This window comes from Strongylocentrotus purpuratus, unplaced genomic scaffold, assembly GCF_000002235.5.
Source record: "Strongylocentrotus purpuratus isolate Spur 01 unplaced genomic scaffold, Spur_5.0 spur5_scaffold_15, whole genome shotgun sequence".
Classification (NCBI taxonomy): Eukaryota; Metazoa; Echinodermata; class Echinoidea; order Camarodonta; family Strongylocentrotidae; genus Strongylocentrotus; species Strongylocentrotus purpuratus.
Window position 1 is genome coordinate 26,717,081 of NW_022145600.1, and position 2,797 is coordinate 26,719,877.

Here is a 2,797-nt window from a genome sequence, read left to right on the forward strand (position 1 = left end):
CATACTCGTAGGCCTATTCCCAAATGTTATAATTATTATCAACAAACAGAAATTGATAAAAGACGACCACTCCCCCAAAACCGTACATTCCAAAAGTCGCCGGATCTTGGGTAACAGTCGGTCCAATTGAATTTCGATCGCTGACGCTGGTTGGGGCTAGTATAGTATATAGCAGTAGAATATACAAGCAGGCCTTACTTTCCAGGAATGTTCACCATCGGTCAGGTTTTGGTGTCATCGCGGGGTTTTCCCTACAAGACAGTGACCAAGATTCATGAGCTGTGTCGATCTGCAAGGGTAAGGGGTAATTAATTAAGACTGATTATGTGTTGTGGAAGAGTATGCATAACAATACACTTGGCAATGGGATTGCCCATGCCGTTAGTCTTAATAAAAAATATATAATCTAATTGATAGTCGACGAAAAGTCATATAGGCCTAATTATTTAGCCCATTATTCCAGATGTTAGTTTTGCCCATGTTTGAGATGACTTGGCAAACATAATGCTTGTTTCGGACTGGTGGAGACCGATTTTCGGCTTTGGTTACCTTTGTAGAGATATAGGATAACATAATATTAGTTAAGAAGGTTTGAAGTGATAAGGTATTACTGCAACTGCAAGGACGAAGGAAAAAGTCAGAATATTGGCTTCAAATTTTGATATGGTTTAATTTGTTGCCTTTACATTTATGTTTACATTAATGACAATACGATATGATACATTGCGTTCATTATATTTTAGTAATGAAGTGAGTACCTTATCGGATCGTGTGAATTCATAAGAGCACATTTTTATTTTGTTTTGGTCCCGAAATTTGAAAATTTGGCCGATCGATATTTCGTTCCGGGGGGGGGGGGGGGGGGGGGGGGGGGGTAAGATGGTTTATTGTTCGTTCGGCGTCCAAAAAACCTTCCACCCGGGCCATGGTCGCTGCCAATCATCGGATACCGATTCGACTCGGGTCTAATTCATGAGGCTTTCGTGGACTTGGCGAGGAAGTATGGGCCCGTTTCTAGCGTTCGGAGAGGCCCGTTTCTCTTTGTTGTCTTGAACGACAGGGCGAGTATGAAACAAGCTCTGGTGAAGTCAGGAGAATTCTTTTCAGACCGATTCGTACCGGGGCATATCAGATGGGGAATTCCAGATGCTGAAAAGAATGGTAAAGTACCGCATCCCGCTTGTGGTTTCTCAAAAAGGCGTATATGGGATTTGTATAATATAATAAAGTATAACCTTCACGATGTAAAAGGAAACCAACCTTGCAAACGTATACATTTTTCTTGCTTACAAAATTCCATGTGTATGAAGGCAAACAGAGTTGAGGCTGTTTGTATCTGTATTATTTTAAACCAAATCTGCTACATCTTTCTTACAGCTGCCATTGTTTGGAGTAATGGCAAGCCATGGGATGACCAGCGAAAATTCTTCGCTCTTTCGGCTTTGGTAAGAAGAGCCTTGTCCCTCAGATCAACCTTGAGGCTCGTTATCTGGCTGACTCGGAAATCAAGGCTCTACATGGTGAACCCATGGATCCATCGGCTTTGTTGAACAAAGCAACTGCTAACATCATAGTTCAGCTAGTCTTCGGTCGCCGATATGAGTACGACGATCCCGAATTTATTGGAGCTCTGCAGGCAATGGTGGATATCTTTAGCCTCGTCTCAGATACTGATCCAGTTAATGTCTTTGAATCACTTGTTCATACTCCGTGGTACAAACCCTACCGCGATTGCACGTTCAAGCTAAGGGACTTCATCATGTCTCATCTCTACAACCATCAAGAAACTTTCCAGAAAGATAATATCCGGGACTTCGTTGACGCGTTCCTAGCACACGACATCTCGAAAGATTACTCCATGGACACGTTCTGGAGGATTGTGTTGGATTTCTTTGCCGCAGGTACTGAAACCACAGCGGTGGTGACTTCATGGGCGATACTCTACCTAGCTGTTCACCCGGATGTTCAGAAGAAGGTAGAATGATTGATTGATTGATTAATTGAATTACCGATTGATTGATATTATTCATCAAGTATAAGTACAAGCACTAAAATCATGATATCACTAGATCATGGACTTTACAAGACATACGAGAAAGAAAGAGAGAAAGAGAAAGGAGAGAACAAAAGGGAAAGAATGACTGAGAGAGAATAGCTTGACAGGGTGACCTATGAATGCTAAGAACCTGCATAATTATTTACAATAAAGAATAACATTTTCCGACAAGTGAGCAGACATCTTGTTAAAATCCGCGTATCGGGGGTTAAATCTTAAAGTGTTTTTTTTCCACCAATAGGTACAAAATGAGTTGGATGCAGTTGTTGGGCGTGGCCGACAACCAAACACCAGTGACCGCCCAAACCTTCCCTACTGCGACGCCACCCTGATGGAGGTTATGCGCATCCGTCCAGTCCTCCCGGTCGCTCTGCCTCACATGACGTCTGCAGATGTCTCCATTGGACCTTATACCATACCCAAGGGGACCATCGTTATCCCTAACCTGTGGGCTGTTCATCATGACCCCAAGGAGTGGTGTGATCCTCAGCTATTCAACTCAGACAGATTTCTCAGTGCTGATGGTCAAACAGTCGTGAAGAACGAGGCTTGGATGCCATTCAGCATTGGTAAGATAGCCCGTGTTCTCCTTAGGGAATGAACTCGTTATTGTATATCATCAATCCTCATAAACCGTTCATATTTCGCCCATTTCCTCCCATATGCTATCATAGTAGAGTTCTCCCATGAGAGACAATTAGAGCTTGAAAACAGTTTAAAGTGGGACCAGTATATACTGTA

The 2,797-nt window shown here is 42.7% G+C and overlaps 1 pseudogene; it reads left to right on the plus strand.

Annotated features, from left to right (window-relative positions):
* Nucleotides 1–207: 207 nt before the first annotated feature.
* Nucleotides 208–2,555, plus strand: LOC115924163 (annotated as a pseudogene).
* The last annotated feature ends 242 nt before the right edge of the window (nt 2,556–2,797 follow it).